This window comes from Pagrus pagrus (genome assembly GCF_965226575.1).
Source record: "Pagrus pagrus genome assembly, chromosome: 17".
Taxonomy (NCBI): Eukaryota; Metazoa; Chordata; class Actinopteri; order Spariformes; family Sparidae; genus Pagrus; species Pagrus pagrus.
Window position 1 is genome coordinate 26,771,078 of NC_140201.1, and position 16,251 is coordinate 26,787,328.

The following is a 16,251-nucleotide window of genomic DNA, read 5'->3' on the forward strand; positions in this document are numbered from 1 at the left end:
TTGCTTTAGCATAGACCAGAGGTGCCCAAATGCTCCCCTGGATGCTCTAGTGAACCATTTTCTAAGTCTGATCCAATATGTTTTCTCTCCTGTATAAGGACAGAAACAAAAAACAAAATGTTTTGTCAGGATAATCTCTCCAAGTTCCTTAAAAATATTTTTTTCATTTGCCTGTCGGGTCTTCCGTAGCACTTGGATAGCAAGTTCCCTTTTTTGACTTCCTGTCACTGTACCAAATAATTAAAGCTGCTGTAAAAATTCTCGTTCTTTGAGCTAACTTCCTGTCCGTTTTGCAGTTGGTTATCCCCTCTCTCCTCTCTATGTCACCACACTTGTACGACGTCTTTCTCTTTCAAGGCAGCTCTGTTTGCCTTTTCTCTTCTTCAAGCATTTTTCATCATTTGGCTTGTTTGGTAAGATAAGCTGTCACGGGGAGTGCTGGAATTGGTAGCTTTCCCTGTTTCTTAGAACAAGTTTAGGCTGATAGTCTGGTGATACATGCTGAGAAAGCTACACTGAAACTGTAGGTACTAGCTAGTGAAGCTACCTTTGGTTTAATTAGAACAACACTAAACACTTGTTCAAGTGGCACTGAAGTAAAATTTTGTGGTGTAATTTACCTATTAATGATAACTAGAAAAATTGCATTTCCTGCGAAAATACAGTGTGATTTGTAGGAGGAGAAGCGACCTGAAAAACGAATTATGGATTGAGCACTTGCTGTGCAAATACATACCCAAACTGTACTTTAGCAACAATTTAAGTCATGCTAAGATAGGATTTATTCTCTGAATGCTTCTCTTATGCATGCAATAAGTACAGCTGGAAAAACAACTGTTGCTAACTCAGCATACTAATTGGTTGTCCCATAATTTGATAAATAAGCATAGCGTTTTAGAGCATAGTGTTTCTTACCTTTTGGAGGTTGAAACTATGCGCTTGTGGCTGAACCTCAGTGGTTTGGACCAATCAGCATGCAATGAAGAACTACTGGCAGCTAGAGACAGCAACTGTCAATCTGCCAAGTATTTTTTTTCAGTATTTCTAACAGCGCCCTTTCAAAAATGGTTTTCCATAACAAACCATTTGGCACATCAGTTTAAAGTGTTTTGCTGTGACACTGCTCCGCTTAGTGAGAAAAAAACTAGTTACTGTATGGTAAATGAATTATAATTTCGCTAGAATGTAACTAAACTAATAAAAACTAATAAAACAATAAATAAAATGAACAAATAAAATCCCACTACTTAGGGGAAAAATTGTAAGCAACTGAAAACACAATTTTGAAAATTGTTATGCTCCCCAATACCACGTGGAAATACAATTTACCATGAAGCTTAGCATACACGAAAGGCTACTCCCCAGCACTGGATAAAGAAACCAATAGAATCTGCACAACACAGTTTCATAAAATTGTCTGTCGTGAACATAACCTCTAAAGGGTAGAAGCTATGTTTTCCTTAGCATATGGTGAATACTTTTTAGGACAACAAATTTCATTTAAAATCTGTCAAGGTACAAAACTGATAAATGCTTAGATTTTGCTCAGTGGGTAGCTAGACCCATGCCAGTGTTGGTTTAAAATGTTTTTTTGTTACTGCCAAGTGGCATAAAAATGAAACATTGACAAAGCGAGTCCATCTCCATCAGTGGGAATGGGATGTGGTCCTGCAGCACGTCTTAGAGATATAGGCAATAAGGATGGCTGCATTTTTAAAAAATAAATCTCACCTTCAGTTATGTAGTCAGTTCTTTTTTTTTTTTTTTACAGAGTTTGTGCTCTTCTCTCCTTTTCCTCTCCAGCTTCTATTATTTGTGTTATTTGTATGGAATGGTATTATACAATAAAACATGAAATACAATATGTCTCTAAATCTATTGAGTATTAAACCAGGCAACATGGACTGTTGGATTATATATGTTAAATATCTAGAAGCATTTAGCATTTGTACAGAGCATATGATTTGAACCACTGTGCTGTCTCACCTTTTTGCTGATTGCAGTAATAACGGTGATTTATAGCAGCAGACTGTCAGAAGAACAGGATCTTTGTTCATCTCTAGAGGCAACATCCTCTAGTTTTAATATGTGATTTCAATCAGATGCACAGACTCAATTCATACTGTGCATTCCAAATGCATCAAGTTTGCATCAAGACCTGTTTTCTGGAGATATTTTTAGGTGCATGAATGGCACTTCTGAACTCTGATATCCTTCAGTGTCATACTGTGGTGAATTCTAGTGCTTTCAGATTCATTTGCACACTTGGACATTTGGACCACATTTTTATCAGTAATGCAAACCCATGCACAGAAGGCTGTGTTGTTCTGGGAAAAAGGCATTCTCTAAAAATATAACATAGAGATCTGGTGTTTGGCCAATTGGATTAGATGCCAAATCATGCTCATCTCTTCTGAAAGCCAGCTCTATAATGCGAAGTTTATTGCTTTTGCATTTCCCTCCAAAATAGCTCATAGTGTTTTTCAAGGGTAAATATGAATCTAAGCCTTTAAAGCTTGTAATTGTGGAATGATGTTTTTTATCATAAAGCGTAATCAAAGGTATTTAAATGCAGGAAATACTTATATTAGATCTACATGTAATAGTATAGATAGAAAGTAAAAGCAAAGACTGACTATAAAACAAATTCTCTTTCTCTTTCTCTCTTTTTCCTTCTGCAAAAGTGAAGTTAAGTAAATAAACATTCACCGACTGATATGGTATGGAAACGCTGTAGCAGCGTTCTCTCCACCTCCCCACTCTCGCTCTCTCAGGTCAACAGTAAAAGGATCCGACCCACAGATTGACTTATCTACCTGAATCCAATTTTCATGTTCACTGACTGCAATGAGCGGCTTCATTCCAGGATGAATTACGCTTTTTCTATCAGCTTTTGATAAACAAATCGAGCGCTGCTTCAAGCCCCCGAAAGGGAAAAATGTTGAGCATTCAGCATGAATAAATCACAGGTTAGAAACCAAGTCATGATACCACAGTCTGTCTGCATGTGGCACATTAAAAGCAAAGTTATTCTCTAAACCAAAGCAACTGTCCTGTAAAATTGTTTTTATTCATATGTCTTTTCTATTTGTCCAGCTGTAATCCTTAACCTCCAATAACCCCCTGGCTTCTTATCTGATTCCTCTTATCAAGGGTTGGAACACCCTTACACATGTGTGTGTGTGTGTGTGTGTGTGTGTGTGTGTGTGTGTGTGTGTGTGTATACATACATATATATATATATATATATATAGTATATATACATAGGAACCAAGGTGATGTCGTCAAAACCCAAAGATATGTATTTGGTGAATGACTATGCAATTAATTGAGTATTGTTGGCAATTAATTTCAACTAATTGATTTATCTTCTAATTGTTTCTTCACCATTTGATTCACTGCATATGTCTAGATTCAAGACTTTTACGTAAAGTTACACATACAGTTTTGTCTTGAGAGACACCTGTGGTAACAAGTGGGTTTGATCAAATACTTTGTCAGAAAGACGACAGAAAAGCAATGATGAATGGCTTCAAAGATTAAAAAAAGGTACATATTTCCACATTTTTACCATCCAACATGTACAGTATAAATTATTGTTATGAGATGTTCAAACACGGGATGGATTATAGACTGGGTCAAGCCTGCTGAGAAAGAGATCATTTGCACATGCATGGTGTCACCATTATCTATGTTGTTAGATGGAACAAGATTTTTTTCTTGCTGCTGAGGAAAAACAAAATGACAACAACAGGAAATGTAGTAACTTAATCAAGCTCCGATACCTTAGGAGACAGAACAGTAAACAGTGGGTCCAATATCAATGAGATCAAATTACAAAAAGTTACACTGAATTACATGCTGCATTGTTTTTTCAGGAATCTCTCATGCATGTGAAGGCCATTTAATCAGGAATTCATGATTGTAAACTCTGCCACCAACAGTGAAAACTAGCATATTTTTGAGTATGCTCGAGATGTCACCAGGGAAATGATAATGGGTCATAGTTAAGTTACAATGATGTACTCTGTTGCTATTTCCGCTGCTAAATATGTCACTGTAACTGCTAGTAAAAAATCATAGAAGCTTTAGTTTTATTGTGCACTACCAATTATCTTAGAAAATGTAATGGTCACCTCAGGACAATGTAAAAAATGTTTTCAGAAAGACAGATAAAAAAAACCTCAAGCTAGTTAGACCACTACTCCCATCAGTGCAATGTGACTGACTTCGGCTGTCACCCTCCCCCCACAACAGAACATCATCATGTCATTAGTGATAGGTGAAGAGATTGGAAGTAAAAGACAAGTGGGCTGGTAGGGAGACATGAGAAACAGCAGGGGACATGACAAGTGAGAGAAGGCCAATAATTTGATTTTTGTATCCTACAAAACCCATACATCAGTACATAGTTAGCCTAGCTTAGCATAAAGACTGGAAGCAGGGGGAAGCAGCTGACCTGGATGGCTCAAAGTAAATGCTTACCAACAATTTAAGTATCTTGTCCATTGATCCATCTGCAAAAAGACATCAAAATAAATGGATAACTCAGTGAACATGACATGGCACGTTTTGGCTCAATGAGTCTTCATTGTCGTTTTTGCTTTCTCCTCTTCTTTGCTGCCTGTCTGTGTGTTTCCACACAAGACAAGGACCGGAGCAGAGACCCCCTGATGTTACTTGTTTACAACAAGGGGTGTTGTTGGATCAGAATCTGAAATACTCACAATAATAAAAAAAAAAAGAAAGAAAGAAAAAAAAATATATATATATATATAAATATATATATATATATATTGATCCCCAAGGGAGAAATTGGGTACCCTCTGTTGCACCTGCTGTTTCGGGAAAGTAAAACATTGTAGCTGAGGGTTAGGAATGTTTTTTAAAAAAACATCACAGAGGCTCCGTTGTCCGGCCAACTTGTAGTTCTGCTGCAGTGCATTACAGACAGCCTCTTTCTATTCCAGTTATTCCAGTCTATTCCAGAGTACCAGTTATACCAGTTTACACTGTATTAATGCTTATCAGGGGGGACGTAAATTCACAAGGACAAAATTTCAAATTTCTTACAACAGTGGGATATACTGATTTGTTTGAGTGAGTGAGTGTGAGAGAAGAGTTATTGAATAGTCAATATTTTATTCTGAACATTAAAGAAAGGTTACAAAAATGTCTGTGTATGCTGTCAATGATGGTTTTAAGAAAGGCTTTTCCCCACATGAGAAATAGCTGAGGGTGAAGATAATTTGTAAGACAAAGTTGCACTGTGGGATCCTTCACTACAACAGATAATCTTGTCTGGAATAATATTCCTATTAATTGTTAATAAATGTTCAAATTTCACAAGAATATTCCTTGTAGAAGCTTATAGGCTATATTTTTCATGTAAAACCTTAGTCTGTACAGCAAATCCGTGTTGTTAGATAGCAAAGCTAAATTTCAATGGACAGGAAAAATGTAATCTGTAATGAATATATACTTTATCATTGGGTAAATCATTCAGTATGAAGTGGAATATTTACCAATTTGTTGGATTGGTCTTGTGGATCTAATGTTTAGAGAATTGTAAAACACAATAATTTATTCACCTTGAGAGAGTGAATGTCAACTGATTTATTCAACCCAGCATTCCCCTTGCTTACTCAAGCATCAGTTAGCTACAGAACATTACATTTTGGGAGATCTCGATTTGTGGCCAAGGACAAAGGAGAACAGCTTGTCTGAATGTCACACCTGTTTGAACTGCAAAGGGCTCAATCTTAAGACTCAGTAAGCTGGAACTGGCTGTAATGCAATGCCATTACAGTAGAAAAACAGGTCAGGACTGCTGAGGCACAGTTCAAAATGCCACTCTGGGTGAGCTGAAGTCTTTTTACCTCAGTAAACTAAATGCTGTCCACAGAAAGTATTGAGCACAATGTCCTTTCCCTGACCTTCTCAGAAAAAACAGAAATGCTTCCTAAAGGCCAGCAAAGAAAAGAAAGTCCCAACAAAATGTTTATCTAGAAACAAAAGGAGTCACATACTGTAGATAACATGTTTGAATGTGTTAAAAGTAGCCTACTCAATTTAGATAATATAAACATGCATTTATTGTTGAAATTATTTATTGCCTTTGCCAAGATGGTTATTTGAACGTACAGTGCATTAGTTGTCTTCACAAATAATTTAAAGGTGTAATTTGCAAAATATGGCCAGAATTCTAAGGTTACTCCAAAAATATACAGGGCAGCAAATCAGCTGTAACTGACAACTGCTAAGCTACTCACTATATTCTTTGCTAGCTATCTTTGGCTGTAGCTAGCTGCCATTAGCTAATTAGCTCTGTTAGGTGTGGCGTTAGTGGCCCTATTTGCTGATCTGCCAAGCTTAGTTTAATATAAGAGAGACGCTTGAATCTGGCAGTGTACTGCGTAGTGTATGTTTCTATTTTGTAAAGAGAATAGGTGTAAAAAATAATTAGTATGTTGATATTTTGTGATTTTTTTTTTTTTTTTACGTGACACAAAACTTTTGGTAACAAGTAAGATTCACAGACAACACTTTCTTTCTTGGTCATTTGAGGTAAACTGCCTGCACTGTAAATACATACATGGTATTTAATAATTTAATGTTGCCGAACTCAGTTTTATCAACTTGTTGTTAACACTCATTTTACTCAAGTTACTTGTAATTTAGGGTTCAAAAATCTCACCAACTCAATGTACTTGAGTTGTATTCATTTAGAAAAAATACGTTTTTGGCTTTTTTTCTGTGCTGGAATAACTTAGGTCATTTACGCAAGTACCGTACTTTAAGTACTTGAGTCTTTTTCTTTTTATGCTACTCTCCACTCCTACAGCTTTAGTCATAACTAGTTACTTTTGAAATTAAGATTTTTGCACACACAATATTAGCTCCACCTCTACTAATTACAGTGGTAAAATCCTGCTTTCACATAAATGCATAAGTAATAATAAATAAATTATATAATAATAACAGTCACAAGGACCATAGGCTACTTTTAGGGTGGGGGGTAGTAAACTACTGTAATGTATCTGGCAGTGGAAGGTTACATTTATTCTACATAACATGCTTAGCAGGCTGTTTTTTTAACATCCTCATTATCAGTTTAATGTCAGAAATAACCATGTTTGGGTCCACATTAAGGCTCATTAAGTGCATTCCCTTGTTACCTGTTTCCTGCTTTGAAGGTCTCTGATCAAAATCTTTCCAATTTTTGCACAGATTTAATTGCATGGATTGTTTTTTTCATTTATTTGACAGTCTATAGTTCCAGCACTTAGGCTAAGTCTGATACTACATGAGTGGTGTTTTTCTCTCTATTTTTGGTGGTGCTTGATGCTAAAACTATTACATTTTCTTTCTTTTCAGATTTACAGAGCAGATCAAAAACTTCCAATGCAGTGGACCTGTAAGTACTGCACATGTTGTGCTGAAAAGAGGGGCTACTTACTTAAGCATTACCTTTAAAACATGGGTGCCACACTCGGATATCACCACTTCCATGTCTTCATAAGGAATGCCTGTGCACGTTTAAATCTTTTAATGCACTCAAGGTCCACTTATCAAAATGGCACACTCAGAAGGACCTGGGGAAAGTGAGTGAAACTGTATTCCACTGTCAGCTGTGTGACTTTGTGGAACCTTGCACTGAACCTGACTTTTTCACTCATTTGCGAAAACATTTGAAGCTGAAGCAAAAGGTTACTTGCTCATATTAAGACTGTAACTTTCAGAGCAATGTTTATTCCACCTTTAATGCTCACAGAAGATGCACATCAAATGCACGATAAGATAGCATTCAAACCTGAAATGGTATCAGAGAATGTACTTGAAGAACTTCCACCTAATATTCAACATGAGGATAGTGCCCCTGAAACTGATCATGTGGAATTTGAGGATACTGACTTTAGCGAAGATGTGGATGACTTCGAGGGTCAGTTGAAACATAATGTAGCTGCTCTTTTTCTGAAAATGTCATCAATTCTTAACATCTCTGAAAATGCCCTGCAAAAGGTTATAGAGCAGATCAACCAAATGTATTTGTTGTCTAAGCCATTGTTACAGACCTCAGTTCAAAGAATATAAGCATTGTGAAGATGTTGATGACTCTTTGGTGAGTGAGATAGCTAGAGTAGCTGCTAAGAATAATGTATTCCTGAAATTCACTTCTACTGGGGGATCATTGTCAACTGCATTGACAACTGACTGTTGTCAGTGAAGATAGTTCTGACCAGGGTACAAGCTCAATGAATCTCCAGCCCATCTCCACTGCCAACATTCTGGAGGGAGGTATCGTTATCGATAATATTAAAGACTTGCCTCAGGCAGTTTGTCTGTTATTTGGGCTTACATATGCTTTGCATTTGGATTACTCAAAATGCATGGTGATGCTTGGACTGGGAAAGAAAACCCTCCCACCAAAACTACTAAGTCTGAAAAACTGGGTTAGACCAGTGAAGAGTCAACAGCTATCAGATAGCACGCTATAATCTTTGCAGTCAATAATGTATTGGTCAGTGTTTAAAAAAGGAAGCCAGGACAATGTGACCAGGAAAGAACCTAGCAAAGGTTGTGCCTTACATTTACATTTGTGTTTTGGGAAAACTTTTAATGGAGTTCTAATATGTCATACAAATACTTAATATTCATGGAAAACCCAAGGAGTGATGTTTTCCTTTGAAAATTGTAGTGTTGGTTTAATCCTAGGACTGATGCTCAGTTTGGGACAAAAAAAATTGGTTGTTTTGATCAGAAATGCACTGGTATTTGGAAGTCCTGTAGTCAACAGGTGCTTACTTGTTTAGATGTTTAGACAGTTAGATGCACAGACTCACAAAAAATGTATCTTATTTTTGCCTTGTTCAATTCTATAACATACGCAGACCTCATGTTCTACAGTCAAATATCAAGCCACAAGTATGTTATTTAGCCAGTTGTTTTGTACTGGAATGTATGAGAGATTGATATTTGGGTACAGAGCACTTGAGGCTGAATAATAGATACAATTCACATTGCTGCTACAATAGTGTAAAATACATTACAAAGCTCACAGTATATGTGCAATTTTAAAATTAGTTTTAAAATACAGACTAAATATGACAAAAGGATGGAGAACAGCCATTGTATTGATTATTGTAAGTTTATTACATACGAGAAATGTAATGTAAATTTTAAATTGGAATCACAAGTAATGGCAATATCAAATGTTTATTGTTCAGCCTTGATCTGTCAATGTTGGTTCTATGACTGTTTTGAAATAAATGCTGTAATGCAGCTGAATCAACAATGAGTGTTAGTATGTTTTTTTGGGGTGTTTTTTCTTTCTTGCTATCTTTATTAGATAGTGAGAGTTGAAGATAGAGAGGAAATAGATAGACAGGGGGTATATGGGGTCTAGCAGGTAAGCTAATTGGCTTCTCCCCGATGAGTGTTCTTAATTCATTGTTTTTAGGGTATTATTATAGTTTACTTATAAGTAGTGCTGTTGTAATTGTTATAGCATAATTATCTTAAGTTCAAGGTAATTAGTTTGTTTAATTTAATTAAGTGAACCTTAAAATTGATGAGTTAGTAGAACTGAAAGTGTTTAGTTGTGGGTATTGAGTGAATTAAGTGGGGTTCAATTTGTATCAAGCAGTCCACACAAAATGAAAAAAATAAGTTGACAGAAAGCATGGGTATTAAGTTACACAAACTTAAAAATAATTTCCATACCTTTTTTGACATTTTCTGACATTATTATAGCTCTCAATGTGGTAGCAGTCTGTATTAGCAGTGTCATTTGTGTTGTAAGCCAACACTTGAAGCTAAAACTACCTCAGTATGATGTAGTTTGAGCTTTTGGTTGATTATTTATTAAGGAGACAACATTTGTGTTAGCTGGTGGTATTAGCAGGTGAAGCAGCCATTTTTTTGGCAATTACTTCCCAAGCCATGACCCAAGCCTGCATTGTTTAGTTTTGGATAAAGCTTATTTCAGTTGGAACGTGTGTGTGTGTGTGTGTGTGTGTGTGTGTGTGTGTGTGTGTGTGTGTGTGTGTGTGTGTGTGTGTGTGTGTGTGTGTGTGTGTGTGTGTGTGTGTGTGTGTGTTAGTAAGTATGGTAAGCCAGTGGCGTCCCTAGGCTAAAACATTTGGGGCTAAAGCCCCGGATGTTTTTTAATTAGCCCCGAATATTAATTTTCAAAAAAAAACAAAAAAAAGATCACATTTTAAGATCACATCCTCAAACTACGGTTATCTTATGTTGATGCTTCGATAAAACAGTGTTTTTGGACAGGTTTGAGTAACAATTAATTTTTTTTTTTTTTAAAAAGCCACTACTTTGGCTTTGGCACGCTAGTGGTTAAGTTAAGACAGATATACTGTACAAGACAAATGTTTGAAGTAAAACTAAAGACAAATGAACAAGGAAAAAAGATGTAAAGAGTACATTAATAAAAGTTAAGTACAAGAAACAAAGACAATAGGTAGAGTTAAGAACAGTTAAGGCAGAGACCTAACCTGAGACCTGTAAGAGATACAAACATCATGTTAAAGAGTATGTTATGTTAAAGAATGTTAAAGAACAATAAAGAGCATTAAATGTACAAAGTAAAACAATGTAAATACTGTACATGACAAGATGCATGGTTCATTAAACATCTCAATGTTTACTGTTGCTGAATGGTTGCTGTTGGTATGTTCAACATGATGAATGGGGCATTTTTGTGCCTGGGCTATTGAGGGAAGTTTGTGAAAATTGCTAGCCTATTATAGTATTAACTGGTAACCATGAAATGCCTTAATTCAATTCAGTCCAGAAGAGCAGGTACCTGTAGGGTATGTGGAGAATGTGTCTAAAAATTTCGGCACGCGCTCTGCGCACGCATCTGCTTAGCTCTTCTGGGCTAAGCCCCGGATGTGTCAAAATCCTAGAGACGCCCCTGTGGTAAGCTAGTGAAAGGTCATTTTTTATTGGGAAATATAGTGAAATTTGAATTATCGTGGTTAAAATATTTGTTAACTGAGACTGTAGTCTACAATTAAATATTTATTGCATTTAATGTATTACTCTAATACGTGATAGGTTAATTGGCTCAGACAGACTGCAGCAGCAAAAATAATTTGAACAAAAAGCAAGTTCTGTTTAAAAATATTAGAAACCTTTTTTTTTTTTTTTTTTAACTTTCTGTATGCCAGAGTAACAAACAATGTCCCACCTTACAGATAAAGACAAATGCCAAAGATGCTGTCCTGCCCCTTGAATCTACATATAGTTCACAGGTAAATGGGTGCAGACCAAACTCCAAGGAGAAGTGACCAGTGAACAAAGAATGAGAATATTATGGAATGCATTCAGGTAATTAATGTGATAAGAATGATATGCGATTAGAAATGTGATTAGGGAATTGGAATTTATAGTTGTGGTTTCATAAAAAACTGTGACTTTGTATAGTTAAATTATGCTGACTATACATAGTATATAGTATAAGAATTACACGTAAAAATGCTCTTGTGTGCCAACATGGGAGTAAAAGAGTAAAAAATAAAACTAAATTCCAGAACAGAGAGAGCTTGGCAAGCTTGTAGGATTGACAGCAGCACCAGTAGCAACAATATACTGTACTTTCATATTATAATTTTGTTTAAGTCATCTATTTTGCATCATGCATCCAGTGTGGCCAGTGGCCATGCAGCAGCACTGCAATCACATCCAGTGTGTCAAGCCTGTAAAGGAAAAGCCCCTACTCAAAACATATGGTTGGGCTATGTTCCATCTATGCCATTATTAACATTTTTCGCTACATATAGTTTAACAAGTCAGAATACTTGTCTTGAATTCATTAAAGTTTTCTGTTGTACTTACCAGGCACAGAATGTGTTGTCAAAACTTTCATTCAACATCTGATTAAACACTGGAACTAGTTTTGGGCCCCCTCGGAAGGCAAATTAGAAGGAGCATCACAAAACACACCAACATTCACACAAATACAGTACCATCGAGAGACTATGACAAATCAAATGATAAAACTAATTTAGGCCACAGCCATTTAATTCCCATTGAACACCGCTCAGCTCAATATAGATAGGAAACAAAAGAGCAGTTCATTAAAATCATTGTATAGCCACATTAAACTAACCATAGAAGAGGTCTAATACAATGACACAAATGAACACACAGACAGTATAGGCTTTTTTTAAAAGACATCTAACAGACATTTTGCTTGTCACAGTAGAAATGGCCAGGTGAAACTAATAACATAAATGATGACAGCCAGGAAGCAAATACATCAGGCAAGCATTTTGACATAGGAGGGCAGGCGCAGGTGAAATTAATCTTATTAATAATGACTGTATTGCATTTAAAGGGTTAGGGTTGCCATTTGCAGGACACTGGTAATAATGTTATAATGGCACCAATTTCAAATTTGGGACATTTCATAAAACATAAAACAGGATGTGATAATGTGCTAATTCTTTTTGCGATATACTGATTTAAAAACAATACAAAGACAATATATTTAATGTTTGACCTCATCAACATTGATTTTCATAAATATTTGCTTATTGTGAATTTGACCCCAGCAACACATTTCAAACTTGTGACAGGGACATCAAAACATTTCTTAAAACTGAGCTTTTTCTATGCGTTTTGGCCATCCGTACATACGTAAATAGCATTTCAGGTAACTGAAAACTGAGCTTTTGGAAAATTCCTGCCAGGTGGAAGACGTGTAGACCTTGTCTCCTTTGTTTGGCAGGCTTCTGATTGGCCAACATGGCCTTGCGGTAGAGGTTATATCAGCACCTGTTGCTTTGGGGACAGTTTCATTCCGTCTCTGATTCGCTACTGGAGCTAGTAACGGAGGCGAGACAGCGTCTGTGTGAATGGAAAAGCCGGAGGCGCGGATTAGGGGTGTGACGATCTGATGGACACAGTCTGACAACTAAACAGATCCTTCACTCATCAAATAAAAGAGAAATGTTCCACACTTCAACCCACAAAGCAACGTTACAAGACCAAACAACAGTAATGTTGTAACTGGTAGTGTCTTCAGCATCTTATGGTAGGAAAAAAATACCACATTTATACATGGAAAAGTGTCTGTCATTCCTGTCTGTCCTACTGATTCTTCGTCACATTTCTGGCCGAAAAACAGTGTCTGTTCCAGGTTGCTCGAGCCGGGCGGCTCCTGCAGTTGAATGGCACCATTTATGTGACGTGGTTGATACAGTGTATCATTCATAAATTACTTTATCAAGTAAATACTACTAACACTTTTATTATTGCTTATCCTGTTTAGCTAACACTTTTAAAGCCTTGAAAGTCCCACAGGCATGTCGGTATTGTGATACTTTTTTACTTAAGGGTCATTCCATGTCAACTCACCCAAAATTCAGAACTTTTCCCAGTTTATGTCATGGATTTTCTCGAAAAATTCATGTTGAAACTTTTAAAATTCATGGATTTTTTGCAAAATCCTACAGCTGTACTCTGAATACTTTAAAGGTTCGATTTTTTTAAGTTTGGCTCACATAGCTATTTAGCATTTCAGTGATTCTTTGTATGTGTATTCAAAGCCTCACCAATGACTTATTTTTCACTGGATTGGGTTGAAATGTGTCCTGTGTCCATCAAAGAAACCCTACGGATCATTTCAAACATTTACTTAAATAGTTGTTTCTGAATGGTTACAGTTATCAAATTAATAACAGGAAGTAATTTTTTACCCAAACAAAGAATCTGTCATTTTTAAAAATTCATATCTCCACTGGTTTTCACTTTCAAACACATTTTGGTTCTGTGTAGTATAAATGTATCACATTTAGAAATTAACTGGTCCTGCATAAAAAAATGTGAGCCACGGATCTTGTTAAATATAGCTTCAGAGCTGAAAAACCCACTTTTTAGGCTATTTTGACCGTAGATTTTTTAAGTAGCATTATTTTTACTTCCTTGAAAGTTAAGTGTGTGAAAGTGGTGATATTCATTGCATATATATATATATATATATACTTTTATAGTTTATATACTTTTCACTGGCTGTAATATTGTTTTCAGCATTTGTATTTCATCTGTATATGTAGCATGTTGACATCAAGGTTTTCTGTCTGTTTGATACCTATTGAGTCTGTTTTTAATTGGGTTCCGGACATTTTCAAGTGACAGCTTGTAACGGCTTAGTTAAAGCTCTGGTCTACGATCTGAGAAAGGTTTGAAAAAAGCATCCCCCCCCCACACACACCCCTCCCCTCTGTGCTCCTTAACCCCTCCCCTCCGAGCTCGTATCGCTCTCCCCTCGGAGTCCCGCGACACACCCCCTCCGGCTACAAGCTTTTTTTTTCTTTCTTTCTTTTTTCTCTTCAACAAACTTTATACCTCCCGCAACAAGCACCAAGAGCAACAAGCCGGCAGAAACCAAATAAGTGGAGTTATTACAATGTCCACAGCTAAGCTCCACAGCCAAGCTAGCGTAACGTCATTAGCATGCTACAGCTACGTTACCTTACAGCTACGTAATAAGTTACAACAGCTAAGTTAGCCACTTCTAAAAGTTATTGAGGGCCAAGAGACTAACAGATGCTGCCGTCAGCTTTCATCACAACGATCGTTTCCACATTGTGGCTGAAAAACAAACCTATGTGAGTCTTGGAGCAGCTGTGTGTGTCCCAGCTGCTGTCTGAGTAGCACCAGACAGCAGCTGGGACACACACAGCTGCTCCGAGACTCACACAGACCGCGACACAAATGTGTCTGTAAACCGTAATCTCTTGTTTATGACAGATAAGAAACACAAATACACACATCGTAACGCGTTTATGATAATCCATCATATTGATTTAACAAAGGCTTCGTTGAAAACAAACGGACAAGACCGGGAGGAGGGTTAGCAAAACAGTTGAGTAGTGACCGGGTGAGAGGTTGTTATGGAGAAATAAATCCAGACAAATAAAATAAAAATCCGGAAATAAATCCGAAACCCCTCCGCATCGCGTTGGGACTTCATCCATCCCTTCATTCATCTTACTTGCTGCTTCATTTAGCTGCCACGAGCAAATAAATAGGCTGATTTGGTGTAAACATGTTAGCAATGTTAGCTTGTTGTTAGCTTACAATGCTAGCATAGAGGCCAACGTCTCCGTCGAACAAGTAAACAAGTGTTGACAATACTGCAGAGACAGACACCGTCTAATAACACAGAAACAAACTAACGGCAGCTTTCACAGTCATAAGCAGCATCGGCATGAAAGTTATCTGTGTCACAACATCCACAATAAAGACGAAAGATTACCTGCTCAACAGAAACGCCGCTGTATCAGCATCGGGTCCATATCTTCACGGACCTTTCGCCACCTTTCAAATGATGACCCGATGTTTATTCGGTTTGAGCCCTCTTTGTTTCAAATCTCCGCTTTGTGTCTTTTCAGTGACAGACTTTCTTTCTTTGACTCTTTGTCGGTGGGGCAAGCAGAGGCCACTGAACTGCTCAGGGCAAAACAAACCTCTTGTCGCTTGTAGTTTCAAATGCGGAAGTGGGTCGGGACCAGACGTGAGCAGGAGCAGGAGAGTGAGCGAGGATTGGATCGGAAAATTGATCCAATAGGAGCCATCCGGACCAGATGGTTCCTATTGGATCAATTTCTTTTCAGTTTTACAGACACTAGAGAGAATGGATTTATTTGGTTCCTTTTACTCTCCACATTGTGTGGGTGGTACTATTGGGTCATAACCACCATCTAAATGATGTTAATAATAATAACAAATCTTTCAAATCGTAGACCATAGCTTTAATTTACAGTTTTTCTCCATTGGTTTGGCTCATTTCTTGAAACAGAAATTACATTCTCAAAACTCTAAGATCATTTGGCAAAACAGTCTTACAAGTCCAGCACACCACCATAGTTCACTTGCAAAAGCTCATATCTCTCCCAAAACTGTTCACTCATGCTTCAAAACTAAATTCCTTTCCCATATAAATAGTCAGTGCCACCAAAAGGCAAAAGATCCTTCTCAATTGCTTTGGCTCATTCTCCGAAACAAACCGGACGTTCTCAACACTCTTGGTGCTTTTGCCAAAATAACCTGGATGGTTCAGCACAACACCATGGTTCACCTGCAGAAGCTCATATCTCTCCCAAAACAGTTCACTCTTGTCAAAACTAAATTCATTATCCCGAAATGCATTGTGCCTTTGGCATTGTGTAAGCACTGCAAGTCAAAATGTTTAGATGTTTTGTCACTATGGCAGAGGACCATTGA